Source organism: Bubalus kerabau, chromosome 2 (assembly GCF_029407905.1).
Source record: "Bubalus kerabau isolate K-KA32 ecotype Philippines breed swamp buffalo chromosome 2, PCC_UOA_SB_1v2, whole genome shotgun sequence".
In the NCBI taxonomy this organism is placed as follows: domain Eukaryota; kingdom Metazoa; phylum Chordata; class Mammalia; order Artiodactyla; family Bovidae; genus Bubalus; species Bubalus kerabau.
This window is the reverse complement of record NC_073625.1, coordinates 6,239,207-6,254,518: the sequence shown is the minus strand read 5'-3', so window position 1 is coordinate 6,254,518 and position 15,312 is coordinate 6,239,207. Positions and strand designations below refer to the sequence as shown.

Genomic DNA, 15,312 nt, shown 5'->3' with positions numbered 1-15,312 from the left:
ATGGTCAAACCACCTCAGTCACCCCTCCAGCCCGATCCTTGGATCCACCCCTGCTCTCACCCTGTAGAAGGAACTGCTCACCCTCGTCAGGGAGTGAGCAAACGAACCCTGTTACTTGTTTTCATCCCCTCTGTGCAGCTGGGGTCCCCATAAAGCCTTGCCTGAATTTCTTGTCTGGCCTCTGATCAATTTTTATTGATTGAGGAGGCCAAAAGCCCTGGTTGGTAACAGGTCCTGAAGCCCTTTTGAAGCCATCCTCATCAACTCAAAGCCCAGGTGCATATGCATGACTCTTTTCTCCCTGGAGTCCAGCACATTTATGTAGCATTCCACCTGCATTCCTCTGTGACCTCAGTTTTCCACAGATCTGTCTCTCCACTCCATGTTCTGCAGGCTCTCTACAGTCAAAGACAGGATCTCATGGTTTGTATTTTTCTTTCCTCAGTGCCTGGAACAAACGCATATTCATGAAATAACCTTAAGACAGGGGAGGTGGAATAAAAATGGGATATGTATTTCTAAAGGTCAGACATGAGGGGAAAGGCTGAGTGAGAAAAGCTGGAATTGAAGAATTCCATATTACTAGGCAGGAGGGTCTGTACAAGCTTTCGTAGGCATAACGATGACTTGGGGAGCTTGTTCAGAATGCAGACTCCTAGTGCCACACTTTCAAATATTCTGATTTAGCTGGTTTGGAGCAGGGCCTACAACTCTCCAGTTTAAGGAGACACAAGGGCTCCTGAGGAAGAGGGTCCTCAGAGCACAGCTCCGAACCACCAGCATAAAGAACACAGTGGTGGGAAGGATGCTAAGATCAGCAGTTCTCAGACAAAGCTGTTCTGAATCACTTGGTGGGCGAAGGTAGGGAGAGCGAGGAAGACTTGATAAAAATGCAGTTTCCTGGGCTCTGCCCAATTTCTCAGAATCAGAATCAGAGGTACCTTGACAGACATAGGCATCGGGGTGGAGAGTCAGGAACTAGACTCTCAGTCTTGAGACCCTGAGGCAGAGGTGTGAGCTTCCTGGCACCTGCCCCACCCCGAACATTCCTCCTAGGAAGCCGAGGGTACAGGTACGGGTTGTCCCCAGATGTAGGTGACCAGTAGTCTCTTTTGGTTACAAGAGAGATCCTAGAAAAACGATCAGGAGCTTTTGGAAAAATACTGGATTAAGAAAAAGACAAATGGAACGGATTCACAGAAAGAACAAAGAATCAGAAGGACAAAGCTCTCTGTAATTTTCCCACCGAGTTTTCCCTGTGGGCTCTGTGTCTGGGGACCCCTCTCCAACGGTGCTCCATATAATCTGGACCTGCACCATCTAATACAGTAATCAGCTTCCAGCGCTCAAAATGGCAAGACCGAGAAGCCGAAGGCTGAATTTTAATTGTGATTTATTCAAAACGCAAAAACTAACACTCATTCAGCTATTGGAAGATGTTTAGGTATATTTGAAACAACTTGGATACACAAATCCGATTTTCAACAGTACATTTTATGAAATGTAAATGTAGGTCAAATAAGTCTGATGAACATTCAGTGTCCAAAATGCAATGGGCTGCGGGGTATAAAATACACATGAAATTTCAAAGACTCGGTGTGAAAAACATTTAATACGTTTTAATTTGGTTTTATGTTTAAATGATAATTTTGGAGATATTGGGTTTAAGTAAAATAAATTATTAAAACTAATTTCATCGTTTTCTTTTTAGATGTGGAGTGTAGCTACTGGGAAGCTGAAATTAAGTAAGTAGCTAGCATTATTTCATATTGGACAGTTCAGTGCAGTCAAGATTGTGTAAACCGTGACCCCGAATGTTGTCACTGAATATTTTTAAACCATCTTGGAACGTTACTCTATAGACAGAAATGCATGTATAAAGTTGTCATTCCAGAGGACCACAGACTGAATCCAAAGATGCTACCATTTTGGAAACTCAATCTTTTCTGGATCTCGCCTCTACCCCACCTCCACCCATGATGGAGCAGCCTCCAGGGTAGCTGACAAGTCCCTTCTGAAAAGAAGCCTTGGGATTTTCAACTCCCAGTCTGGTGTCTACACACCGTGAGCACCCTCTACCTCCAGCAGCAGTCCTTTCAAACGCCTTTGGCTTATTTCAAACCAGCCCAAATAGTTCAAGAACCAGCACTGATAAGAATATTCAAAATATTATACTACTGGATCTCAAAGAAGACCCAACAGTATTTTAAATAAAATCAATGGCATCTCTCTCCAAAGGGACCAGTTACAAAGCCAACCGCTCCTTAGGTTAAATTCTGGCATGTTTGCTAAATAAACTACCAAACAGAAAATGACATTCTTTTAAAAATTCCTTCTAACAGGTCTCATCCCCCTGAAAACTGCTTTGTTTGTTACCAGGTGTTTACTCACACCTTGAGCAGAGGGTTCTCACTCAGGGTCCATCCACCACTCCTCAATATTACAGCCGTGGCTAGAATAAAAGGGATCCACAATGGTGGAGGGTCTTTTCTGATTTTTTTTTTTCCTCCACTGATTTCCAGCTGAAATTTAGCATGTCCTTCAAATTTCAGGGCTTCCCTAATAGCTCACCTGGTAAAGAATCTGCCTGCAGTGTGGGAGACCTGGGTTCGATCCCTAGGTTGGGAAGATCCGCTGGAGAAGGGAACAGCTACCCACTCCAGTGTTCTGGCCTGGAGAATTCCACAGAGTGTACAGTCCATGGGTCACAAAAAGTCGGACACGACTGAGTGACTTTCACTTCACCTCACTTCAAATTTCAAGGCAAGCAATAAACTACGTTACTATTATCAGGACCTATGATATCAGCAATAAAAATCACAGCTTTTTTTTTTTCTCATAACAACACAGTTATTTCAGAAATCCTGAAATATGATTTATGCACATCATAACTTTATGGTAGTTAATTCTTCCTGACTATAGCACCTCATGGGCTTCCCAGGTGCGCTAGTGGTAAAGAACCCACTTGCCAGTACAGGAGACTTATGAGATGCGGGTTAGATCCCTGGGTCGGAAAGATCCCCTGGAGAAGAGCAGGATGACACATTCCAGTTATCTCGCCTGGAGAATGCCATGGACAGAGGAGCCCGGCGAGCAACACTCCACAGGGCTACAAAGAGTCGGACACGACTGAAGCAACTCAGCACGCACACATGCATAGCAGCACCTCATAACACAGAGGCAACTCTTGGTCAATCTCTAATCTGGTCACTGTGGATGAGGTGCTTTCTCCACCTGGCGATCCAGACACGGAACATGCTTTATGGTCTTACCTGTCTACACTTGCTTGTCATTCATGGATACATGGGAAGAAATCAGCTATTTAAATTATTTGTTAGAGTTTTGCAAAAATGAGAATTTGTAACTCCTTGTAAGTTAGCATTGTTTTTTGAAACATGATAGGTGAGTCAGCTACAAGTCTTTACCAGGCACATTCAAACACATCTGATGGTTAAGCTAACTAAAGCGTGTTATTTAAAGTCATTTTTAAAATATGGTGACAGATTGGGCAGTGATATAGACCATGCATAAGGTTGTAAGTTCTGGGAAAATCAGTGTGTTTCTGTATTTTTTTTGTTCTTAGTAATTCTACATACCTTTTACGTTTTGACTTTTTTTATATTTTATTTAAACAAATAAAAGTATTAATTTTAACATTAATATTTTAAATTTTATTTAAACAAAATAAAATGTAAAAAAAAAAAATAGTAAGTGTACATAGATTTCACTAGACTGCCAAAAGAATACATACCAGGAAAAAAGTTAAAACCCCCTTACCCAAGCCTTCAGTTCAGTTCAGTCGCTCAGTCATGTCCGACTCTTTGCGACCCCATGAATCGCAGCACGCCAGGCCTCCCTGTCCATCACCATCTCCCAGAGTTCACCCAAGCCTTACAGGACTCCAAATACCCACGTGTTTTTAACTCAGGGCACCTGCTTCTGGTAGAATCCACAGGGTTACCCAGCGCCCATCAGGATCACCCTCACACTGCCTTCTCGGCCCACAAATGAGTAGCAGAAAGTCCCTCTGTGTTTCAGTCTCTATTCTTGCCAGCACACAGCAAAGGTAGAGAAAGGCACGTGGCTGTTTACAGAAGCCATGGTGCACAGCTTCACCTGAGAAAGCCCTGGAAGCTGACGATGACTGAGAGATTTTGGAGCCTGCGGAGCAAACAGTAACTTCCTAGTAATTCAGTAAAACGCCATTAATTGTTCTTAGAAACCAGCTGGCTCTTCCACCCTCAATATGAAAAGCGCATTAAAATTTTACCTGTTATTTCTGAAGCTACTTCCCTTCATCGGTTGAGTACAACATGAATGTATATTTAGAAGCCGTACAGCACCTTCCAATTAAAAAGAAAGTGGAGTGGGGCTTCCACAGTAAAACCAGGCTGGGCGGAAGGAAGCGATGCCTGCTGGAAGCCCACACTTCTCGGCTCTGTTGTCCCAACGTTTAGAAACACCCCTGGCTAAAAACAACATTGTTGCTTTTAGAAATTTTATTCTTTTTTTTTTAAGCACCAAAAACGAGATTCAGCCCACAATTTAACATTGTCAATACATACTCTTCATTATACAGCTGACACGCCAACTGTTACCTAAGCACGTCAGACTCTTCAAACCCCACACCCACACACTGTGAACTCATCTGCACCCAGGTATGAATAAAGATGAAGAGCTTCTTGAGGAAATAGCATCTCCACGCTCAAATGGCAAAAGCCGTGGAGCAAAGTCCTCCTAGCGTCTGAGGGAATCTCTCGGAGGAACAAGAAAGACCTCAAGAGCCACCGTGTTCTCAGAAAAAAAATCACATCCTTCTGTGACAACCTGCCCACTGGGTATTTAAAGTAAAAAAGGACCTTGGAAGTCCTTTCCAATTTTGAGGTCCTAAGATTTTCTTATAAAGAAATGATTTTTCTTTGTTACTTGACTAACCTAAAGGTAATGATGCTTTGGTAGGTCAACAGCTTAACTCAAGCATTTTCTTATGGAGAATCGGTCCAGGAGACCTTATATGGGGTGAACGAGGAAAAAACTCAGACTACTCACAGCTTCTTCTCTACAAGAATTATTTTTCCTTCATCTCCAAAACCACGATTGCAGGAAATTTCCAACACTCAAATGAACTGTTTTCCAAATGTTCATTTATCAACTGAACGTTTCCCACTCCATTCATTAGTGTTCATTCATTCTTGCATTTGACAAGAAGTTACTGAGTGCCTACTAAGGGCCAAGCTGGCAGTAAGCATGAGATATCATGCCATGAAAAAGGCACATCTTTTCCAAGAGATGTTTCACAAGGTGGCTAGATACCAGGCTAATCTACAGCAACCTCCTGTATTAGTCATCTCAGGCTGCCATAACAGAATACGATAGACTGGGTGCAACGGGAATTTTGTTTCTCCCAGTTTTAGCGACTGGAAGTCCAAGATCAGGTGCCAGCATGGGCAGTGTCTGGTGAGGGCCCTCTCCTTGGGTCACAGAAGACCCTGTTCTTCCTGTATGCTCACATGGCCCTTCCTGGGTGTATGTCCGTGGAAAGAGAGGAAGGGAACTCTCACTGTCTGGCCCCATCCTCCTGACCTCTCGCAACCATAATCACCGCCCAGAGGTCTCATCTCCAAACAACATCACATAAGGGGTTGCGGCTCCAACACCTCCTTCACAGTAAATATGCTATTTGACCCATAATGTTAATTTCTATAGACCTAAGTGTTTCATTGCCAACATAGGTCCGTCTAGTCAAGGCTATGGTTTTTCCTATGGTCATGTATGGATGTGAGAGTTGGACTGTGAAGAAGGCTGAGCACCGAAGAATTGATGCTTTTGAACTGTGGTGTTGGAGAAGACTCTTGAGAGTGCCTTGGACTGCAAGGAGATTCAACCAGTCCATTCTGAAGGAGATCAGCCCTGGGATTTCTTTGGAAGGAATGATGCTAAAGCTGAAACTCCAGTACTTTGGCCACCTCATGCAAAGAGTTGACTCATTGGAAAAGACTCTGATGCTGGGAGGGATTGGGGGCAGGAGGAGAAGGGGACAACAGAGGATGAGATGGCTGGATGGCATCACTAACTCGATGGACGTGAGTCTGAGTGAACTCCGGGAGTTGGTGATGGACAGGGAGGCCTGGCGTGCTTCGATTCATGGGGTCGCAAAGAGTTGGACACGACTGAGCAACTGAAGTGAACTGAAGTGTTTCATAGGGCTTCCCAGGTGGCACTAGTGGTAAAGAACCTGCTTGCCAACGCAGGAGATGGAAGAGATGCGGGTTTGACCCCTGGGTGGGGAAGATCCCCTGGAGGAAGAAATGGCAACCCACTCCAATATTCCTACCTGGAAAATCCCATGGACAGAGGAGCCTGGCAGGTTACAGTCCATGGGATTGCAAAGAGTCAGACACACTGAAGCGACTTGGCATGCACGCACGCATGCAAGTGTTTCATATTCACCTCAGAAGAGTAAGCCCTTGGCTTCTCTGCAGTTTGGCTCCTGCAGAGTTTGGTAAGGAAAGGCACCGACAGGGGGTGAGGGCCACAGTAGCATCAGACACCTCAGTCCTGAGGGCCCAGGTGGCTTAGAGCTTGGAGACTGAGGCAGACCAAGGCTCAGGTCAGCTCCTGGAGCAGAGGCGGCAGTGTTCTGCAGTGGGGCCAGAATCTAGCCCTGATGCAATTTTCAAAGACAGCTGTCCTGACTTCAAGGCCCGCCTGCAACTCTGAAGTGTCTCCTGATCAAGTTCAATTGGGAAATGCCACGAAATGAATATAGATAACACAAAATCAGAGTAACAACAGGATTCAAGGCACATAATCAGCCTGAAAAGAAAGTGTTAGTTGCTCAGTCGTGTCAGACTGTTTGCAACTCCATGGAGTGTAGCCCACCAGACTCCTCTGTCCATGGAATTCTCCAGGGAAGAATACTGGAGTGGGCTGCCGTGCCCTCCTCCAGGGGATCTTCCTGACCCAGGGATAGAACCCGGGGCTTCTGCATTGCAGGCAGATTCTTTACCATCTGGGACCACCAGGAAAGCCAGTTTTCACAAAGCTGCAGTGAGAGAGTGCTTTTCACCAGGCTTGATGAAGTAGGCTGGGGGCCTGTCCACCTCTCTACTGTACAGAAGCCAACATCCACCAAGCTCCCTCAGCTAGAAATAATTCTACTCTCTTCTTAAGGTATGATCATTTCCGTAAAAGCCTGCATGGTCAAAGCCAACCTGGAATGGAAAGGACTCCAAAGAGAGGAAACTGCACAAACGTAAGTGCAGATCCTGACATGACCCCAACTAACACCTCACAGGGCTGACTGCACCTCGAAGGAACAGTCACCACACAGGGCGTGGAGGCTGCGTGCCCTCTCTTCCCCACAGTCTTGAATCCAAGCAGAAGCAATGAATAGCTCTCAGCTGGATCTGTGACATCCAGCCTTTCCAAATGGCATGTCAAGCTCCTCGCGAAGTTTTTAACAGAATGAAGGAGAAAACACACCCCTACATTTCTCTTCCCCCATCGATCATTAAAATTAAAAAGGCAGGTGAGGATACCCAGGAAGCTCTGGATGAATGAGATGGGATCAGGCTTGGGGGGCACTGAGGGCGGGGCTCTGCCCACAGCATGCAGGGCCCAATTCTAACCCGTGTCTGGCACTTTGCAAGGGCTTTTATCTCTGTAGTCCAAAAGGTTCCTCACCCCAAGGCCGGTAGGACAAGAAACAGCAGAGCCACGTGGCAGAGCTCCGAGACCTTGAGGGTCTCTCGCCTGTGGCCACAGAAGACTGTCCGTGTTAGCCACTCAGTTGTGTCAGACTCCTTGTGACCCCATGGATTGGAGCCCTCCAGGCTCCTCTGTCATGGAAGTTTTCAGGCATGAATACTGGAGTGAAGCGCCATTCCCTTTCCAGGGGATCATCCTGACCCAGGAATTGAACCTGGGTCTCCTACGCTGACGGCAGAGTCTTTACCAGCTGAGCCACCAGGGATGCGACTGTCCGAACCACATTCAAAATGGGGTCCCGTGTTCGACTGCAACCTTAGGGGACACAGTTTGGGGATCTGGAGTCCCCATCTCTTACAGGAGATTGGATACAGCCTCTGGATATGCTTTGCTTTGCTTATTTTGCTTATTTTTTTTAATTGAATTAGTGAATCAAGATGTCTGACTTTTTGGGGAAAATCCAAAGCTTAGACCTGTGCTGCTGCGGGCAAGAGGACGGCAGGGCTAAGAGGAGGCTGCGGGGCACTCCGCCCATAACCCAGATGTGACCAAAGCCCCACTCCTCCCACTGGCTCATGCTCAGCCACACAAAGCCTCACACACTGTGCTGCTCTTCTCTTCGGCGCCTCTGGTCACGGGACCCTCCTTCTCCTGAGAGGCCGCCACCTGTCTTGCCAGTTACACGGGCTTTTATCATGTCTTTTTTGGATTCGCTTCAAATGACCCTGGCTCCGTAAAGTCCATTCTGATATGCCTGGAAGAGCTAACCAGGCTTTGTTTAAGTCTCTTCGACATTTTCTTGTGCTTGTTTTATTGGACCATACATGCACTATTCAGTTCTGGGTACAGAGTAAGCAATCCCCAATGTGGTGATCAATACTAAAATGAAAGACTTACCATGCATCAGAGACTATTCAAAGTGCCTTATACATCCTAACTCACTTTAGCCCCACGACGACCAGTTATACCCATTTGATGTAGAGAAAACTGAGGTGTGTTAAAAGTTAGGACAGCCTCCCAGATTCTCTGACCCAACCATTAAGCGGCAGAAGAGGCAAAAGAATGGAGTCTGGCGACGTCTGGATGAGAAGGTGGATTGGATGGACCCTTAGACAGAAGGAAGGGAGGGAAAGAAGAAGGGAAAGCAAGAGAGAAGGAAAGACAGATGAGCTGTCAGGAGTTGGTAACAGCAGATGGAGGCGTTTTCGTGGCAGGAACTGAAGTCTTCGGGTGGGGGCAGGGGCTGTGGTGTGAGCTAGTCATTTTTAACAGTAGACTCTCCGGGCAGACTGCCCTGCTTTAGAACGTCAGTCAATTTCTGAGGTGTAGATGGCTGACCACAGCTGACGGCAAGCTGCCGTATGACCCACCCAGTGCAGAGCTTGAGAGAAGAGGTGTGAAGCCTAACACACTTACTAGCTGGTACTAAATAGTACGAGCACTCCAGCTTGAATGCCTCAGGGTACAGAAGTGGAAAATGCCCACTGAAGACACAGGCAGGTGAGGAAGGACCCACTAAAGCATCATAAGGATCCACTTCTTCTAGAGGCAACCAGGAGCGCCTGAGCCATTTTCAGCAGGGAGGGACATGACTCCACGGTTATGAAGGGTTAGACGCAGATGAGCACACCGTCCACACTTCAGGAGCTCCTCCTCTGTCTCTCCTGAGCGATGACTCTTGCTAGAAAAGCTATCAACCGTCCCGCTCCTTCCCGACACCATGCCTGTGCCTGCCGGCTTCTTCTCCTCCATCCCCTCACTCGAGTCGCAGCCCCTCGGGGTGGTGGGGAGTCTCTAGCTATCACTGCTGGATCTGTGCTATCTAAGGAAGGCAGCGCAAAGCAGTGAGCCTGAACCATCTTATAGAGAGAGCCTGGTCTGGGGAGTATAAACGAAACAATGCCACCGCAGACCACAGTGCTGAAAGGGGCTTTAGAAACCAGCTGGCTTCCAAACACCCTCTCACCGAGGAAGGAGAGCAGAAGGCAATCGTCTTAGCCAGCCCAAAGACCCCGAGCTGGTAAGGTCCAAAGCTGGACCAAGAACCAGGCTGCCTGGCTCCCAGTTGAATACTCTAGGTGCACATAAAGCAATGTTTCTGAGATGCTGTGTACCCCCTGCAGAATCAAAGGCTTTCTTAGAAGAGTCTTTCTTTCCTACCAAGCTGGTTCCACTTCACCAGCTGGAACAGATAGACACAAGGCAATCTCCAGAAGCAGGGACCTGCTGCCACTTCCCCCAGCACAGGACAACACGAGCCATCTGCTCAGGGAACACGCTGTGACCTCGGTCCACCTACCTCACTCGAGGTCTTATGATCCAGTCTAAGGACTCTCCAGGTCCTGGGCTCTTCCCACGGGGCCTCCCTCCACCTGCCTGCACTGAGGCCATTTCCTGGTAAGTAGGATGGGCAGGGACAGGAAGTGAACCTTGCAAAGCCATTGTGCCAGCTCTGCTTTGGGGAAAAAAAGAAAAGATTGTTGGAGAAGGTGAAACTTTCTGCTGAATTGCACCGTAGTCTAATAATTCAGCCTCGCTTCAGGTGAAATTGGCCAAGGCTTCAGGACATCTGGCCAAGGCAGCAATCGGGAACTGAAATGCAGGCCAGCGTTCACCCAGCCAGGACCCAGAGGCTGCAGCTATTCCAAGGAAGCCCATTGTCCAGTCCTTACAAAGGCTTCCTCCAGCCTGGCTGCGACCTGCCTCGTGGCTTCTTTCAGCTAGAGTTGTTCTCCACTTTCCAAAGCCCATCAGTAGCCACCACCATGACCCCTGGGAACAGGGCAGATAATGACAATCCCTTGGGCCAGAGAAGGGAAAACTGATCTGGGGAGAGAGACCCCGGGGAGGTGATGGCAGCTGAAAGAAAGAAAAGAAAGTGAAGCCGCTCAGTTGTGTCCAACTCTTTGCGGCCCCACGGACTGTAGCCCACCAGGCTCCTCTGTCCATGTGATTTTCCAGGCAAGAATACTGGAGTAGGTTGCCATTTCCTTCTCCAGGGGATCTTCCCGACCCAGGGATCAAACCCGGGTCCCCCACATTGCAGGCAGACGCTTTACCATCTGAGCCACCAGGGAAGTGGTGGATAGCAGAGGAGGGACCTTCTGTTACCATTTGCCCAGGCCCATCCCAATTCACACCCACTTTGTACAGCAACAACTAGGCTCCCTTTCATTCTCGAAAGTACCTGATCGTCTGTGGTCACTCTAGCCACAGACCTCTCCAAGGCGTCTATCAACAGAATTCCAAGAATCCATGAACTTGAATATGACAACAGTCATGAATGTGCTTCCCAACAACGAGCTACAATGTAGCATTTCATTCTATTATAAATGCAGGCCACAAACTTTAGACGGAGTACAGGTACCAGCGACGCTGTCACCCAAACATACAAATGGGATGTTTTCCTATCATGGTTCAGGCCTGCAGTTACCCACGCCTGCAGCATCACGCTCACCCAATTATTGGTCTATGTCCGATCTGGTTACACTGACTCGGGTAGTTCACAGTGGTTTATGTAGAATGTAAAATGGTCTCAATAAGATTTGTGTTATAATCTTACGCATTGCAATGTGTACATTGAAACGCATCGTTCCAGGGTCCCTAAACTTGTCAGACCACCAAGGGGCACCATGGCATAGATAAGATTAAGAGGCTTTGGCCTGGTGTTGCAGAAGCCACCTTCGCCAAGGACAGAGGATGTGGGAAAGAAATCCTGCCCTCTGGGTGATGTCTCAGCCTGCCACTGAGTTGATCCAGACCTTGAGGAATTACGCAGGTGCACCCTGACAGCTTGCACAGCTCTTCTGCAGGCCTTGAGCATTCCCATTAGCTTTCTTCATCTTCTCTTACTTTTATGCCTTTCTTTATCTGTTGGGTTTGGCTTAAACCAAGTATCTGTTCATCTTCTGCTGCTGATCACTGGGCCCTCTTCGTTTGGGTGGTCCATTTCCGCTGACGCTTGCCCCACCCCCACCCGTTTTCTCCTACCCCTGCCTCCACTGCTTCTCCCGGACCTCTCTCCTGGGCCTCCTGACCTGGCGGGCTCTCAGCCTTCCCTTTTCCATAGGTTTCGTAGCAGGTGCTTTGTGCACCAAGGGTGTCATACTATCTTTCACTGGGGCAGGGTATTCATTCTGTTGATAGGAAGTGCTTTTGAGAAGCAACTAAAAAACAGACTGCCCACCCAAATAAATGACTCCGAAACAGTCCACGGCAGGAGATGCTATTACTCTGACAACCCAAGCTTAAATGTACTCTGTAGAAAGGATGGCAAGCATTCCTGCTTGATAATCCCTCATGACCAGATGTCTAGGGAAGGTCAGCAAGCTGGGGCCAGGATTCCTCGCAGAGCATAAATTCCCAGTGTAGCCACAGAAAGGATCCTGCTTAGTCACTGCTACCCGGGTGAGCCCTCTGTATGCAGGCCTATACAAGCACTGCTTTTCTCGATCAGGACCGAAGGCAGACTCGAGAAGTCAGTGTGACTTAAGGACCTTTGTGCTTTAGCTCTGGACAAATATGCAAGGGCCCTGTGCCTTCTCCCTCCTCCCACCAGGGGAAATTTGTGTCCTGAAACAGCCATCTCCCCCAGCAAGGGACTGACTTATATGCAGATTGAGAAGTCTATCAATGATCTAAAGAAAAGAAGAAGAGGAAAAGAAGGCAGGAAAAAAGAAAGAAAGAAGGAATCGATCTAAATTTTGTCACTCCATGCTTAAGAGTGATTCACAATATTATATATTTTTATTTTTTATATTTGTCTCCATTTTACTTCTACTCAAAGGCACAAATCCTTTTTCAAACACTGTCTCAAATCCTTTTTTCAAAACCTGTCCCTGGACAAGTATTAACATAAAAAGCAGCTCAGAGTTTAGGAGAAATTGAAACCATAAATTTTATAATAGCTGTTAATTTATCCTCCAAAAGAAAAAAGTCTTTATCAGAGTGGTTCTTTTTCTGTACATGCATGCATGCATGCTAAGTCACTTCAGTCATGTCCAACTCTGTGCAACCCTATGGACTGTAGCCCACCAGGCTCTTCTGTCCATGGGAGTCTCCAAGCAAGAACACTGAGTGGGTTGCCATGCCCTCCTCCAGGGGATCTTCCCAACCCAGGGATCGAACCTGCATCTCTTAAGTCTCCTGCATTGTCAGGTGGGTTCTTTACCACTGGCAACACCTGGAAAACCCTTTTCAATACTTAATTAATATTTTTTTAAAAAAAATTTAAATATTATACACTCCTTACCCTTAACTTACTCACTTTGGGAAAATATGGTCCAAACTTGTCAGGTCTTGAGAAGGTTGCAGACTTCATTCTTACCTCAAATGGCCATTTCATGTCATGTTGTGATGCATTAATTCACCGAGTTTTTACAAAGCACAGATGGGTATATACCAGTATGTCAGATCTAAGAGCTGCCATTATGGTTCCCAACCACTTGTAGAATAAAGCTCGTCATAGCTACAACCTGAAGATAAATCCTGTGGATTATTTAAATCTAGATTAAGATATTATATTTTTATTTAAAATAAAGCCAATGAAGAAATAGCTTCTCAGGTTCTACTTGGCTATGTTTTCTTTTCCTTATTTTCCCCCTGTCATCACCTTCAAATTCCACAGATCCTTATTATTCGGATTCTCTTGTTAATAAAAACAGGTCAAATTCAGATGCTGTGGTTCTTGATTCTCTTATTTTTAACTATCTCACCAAAACTGAGAATTTTAATTCTTACTATGTATTGTATAACAATAGTTATTCATTGTGTTCCAAATAAAAAGGTTTCATGTGTTTCATAACCTCTTCCCAGAGCATGTTGCTCAATAATAATAGTTATTCTGTCAAAAAACTTGTGTTTATATGGTTTAAGATAAATATACCCCCAATGAATTGTCCCTGTAGAAGCGCTGTGTGGGCCTCGGGCAGTGAGTGTGTGAGTCAGCAGAGGGGATACGGACCACATACACGGGACAAGGAGACAAGGAACTCCCCTGGCACGCCTGAAAAGCTAGGAACTGGAAACCAGGATGTCCGCCTAGGGGCGAGCAGTGTCTTCCTCCTGTGGTTCCTGAGAGAGACCCCTTCTCTGGGAGGCTGTCGCACCTGATTTCAAAGCCACTGCTCCAACACTGAGGGAATCCAGCTAAAGCAGCAGCCCCTCCTTCAGAAGATCACCCTTCTGGGATGATTTGAGGTTCAGGGCACTCCCTGCAGACTGGGGCATCGGGACATACTTTTCCCTCCTTATAGTAAAAACAATATGCGTTTCTAATGAACTCTCTAGAAAGTGAATGCTTCCCTTGAGATAACCGAGGACTCTGGGATTCAGATCAGTCAGCCCTGCCCTAAGGGCAGACTGAGGAGGTGGGCAGAAGGGGAGGCAGGAAGGACAGCATCGGGCAGGGCCCACCAAAGCCCTCTGTCACCCAAGCCTCTTTCTACCTCCCCCACCCCTGCCTCACCCCACGTGGGTGTCCTTGCTGCCTAAGGGCCTCCATCCTGGCCTGTCACAGTAACAGGGGTGAAAAGCTTGTTCCAGGGGACATAAAAGGCACCAAATCTCCACCATCTGCCTGCAACTCTTACCTCCCCCGCCTCAGTGTGAGTCTGAGAAACAGGCTTTCCCAATTTCCTCTCTGTTTACTTTTTGTTGATTCAGCTCCAGGGGAAGAGCATCTTGATACTGGAGCTGCAGGGGAGAAGACAGGGGATGTTCTTAGGAATCAGAATTCTGTCCTGCAAGAACACTGAGGGGCATAAGGAATGCCCAAACTGCTAGAGAAAGTCCCCTTTGTTAAAGGGGCTCAGTGAGTGAGACGTGGCAAAGAATAATTTCCCTTTTCTGAGCCCCAAGTATGTCTATTTCTGAGCCCCAAGTATGTCCGCCAGAAAGATGTGGTTTTTGCCTCAAGTTGACAGCAGCCTAAAGTTTAGGATCAGAAATCAGAAACCAATGATCAGAAATCCAGGAGAAATAATACCAAATCGTATCATAGAATGCAAAAGGATCTTTCCCTCTGAAGTCCGACATTTTCTCTTATTTTCACGAATATCTGCGGGTGGGGGAAGACAGATCCACTCCACTGGACAGAAGGACCTGGCTAAAATGGCTGAGAATGCCTTTAATTTTCTTTAGAATTATTGAAAAGGCTGCGCAGTTAGTCTTTTACCAGAAGACTTAGAAATGGTCTACTGCAATTTTTGGCGAAAGACATACACTTGCAGTGGTTTAACCACTCTACATGAGCAGCTTTTTTCTGGTTGTGCAGATGGACGCATTGATGCCAAATTAGCAAAGAGCTCTACTTTTTTAATAAAGTTTTTCCCTAATCAATTTTTCACAAGTTAATTTTAAGATGCTGAGAAACAACCGCAGTGAACCCAATGCATGCATGCATCAACATGGGCTATTTCAACCAAGGGTCAGAAGACAGTGGTTCCAGTACTAGCGGCGCTAGAAACACACAAAAATGACCTTCATCAGGGAACATCCTTCCACCTCTGGGCTGGGAGGGGCAGACCTGAGAAGGCCCTCGCTCTGGTATTCTGTGATTCAGTCATGAGAAATAGACTCTTGCAGAATCCAGTGCCTACAATT

General features: G+C 46.6%; 1 protein-coding gene across 1 annotated transcript in view; it reads right to left on the bottom strand.

The window, feature by feature from the left end:
• LRRC3B (leucine rich repeat containing 3B) overlaps nucleotides 1–14,395 on the bottom strand; it is an 89,093-nt gene extending 74,698 nt beyond the window's left edge. Inside the window, exon 1 of the mRNA XM_055566936.1 lies at nucleotides 14,301–14,395. The gene's annotated coding sequence lies outside the window, so the exon portion shown is untranslated. The remainder of the gene's footprint in view (nucleotides 1–14,300) is intronic.
• Nucleotides 14,396–15,312: the final 917 nt, after the last annotated feature.